The sequence below is a fragment of the Pteropus medius genome, unplaced genomic scaffold (assembly GCF_902729225.1).
Source record: "Pteropus medius unplaced genomic scaffold, Ma_sr-lr_union100, whole genome shotgun sequence".
Lineage (NCBI taxonomy): Eukaryota > Metazoa > Chordata > Mammalia > Chiroptera > Pteropodidae > Pteropus > Pteropus medius.
This window is the reverse complement of record NW_024349798.1, coordinates 17903291-17903499: the sequence shown is the minus strand read 5'-3', so window position 1 is coordinate 17903499 and position 209 is coordinate 17903291.

Here is a 209-nt window from a genome sequence, read left to right as displayed (position 1 = left end):
TTGACATGAATATTTTTACATTTAATAGTGTCCCACAGGCTCCGTAAATTATTATTACAGCCTTGGTTTTTTTTTTTCCCTTCCATCTTGACTGAGTTCCTTAGCTCACCCAGCCTCCATATCAGTGATTTGATCAGCTTCTCCATCCTCTATATCAGTGATTTGAGCCTTTTCTTTATCCACTCTGTTTATTCTATCTAATATACTCT